This window comes from Triticum dicoccoides, chromosome 2A (assembly GCF_002162155.2).
Source record: "Triticum dicoccoides isolate Atlit2015 ecotype Zavitan chromosome 2A, WEW_v2.0, whole genome shotgun sequence".
Lineage (NCBI taxonomy): Eukaryota > Viridiplantae > Streptophyta > Magnoliopsida > Poales > Poaceae > Triticum > Triticum dicoccoides.
In genome coordinates, this window is record NC_041382.1 from 108668501 (window position 1) to 108668847 (window position 347).

Consider the following 347-nt stretch of genomic DNA (forward strand, 5'->3'; position numbering starts at 1 on the left):
CTAGAGGGAATAGGAAGGAGAGGGAAAGGGAAGGGTGGCGCCGCCCCCTCCTCCTTGTCCTATTCGGACTCCCTATGAGGGGGGCGTGCGGCCACCCCCCGCGGGCTTCCCTCTCTCTCTCTTAGGCCCATGTTGGCCCAACACTTCCCCGGGGGGGTCTGGTAACCCCTCGGTACTTCGGAAAAATACACGAATCACTCGAAACAATTTCGATGTCCGAATGTAACCGTCCAATATATGAATCTTTACCTCTCGACCATTTCGAGACTCCTCGTCATGTCTGCGATCTCATCCGGCACTCCGAACAAATTTAGATCACCAAAACACATAACTCATAATACAAATCG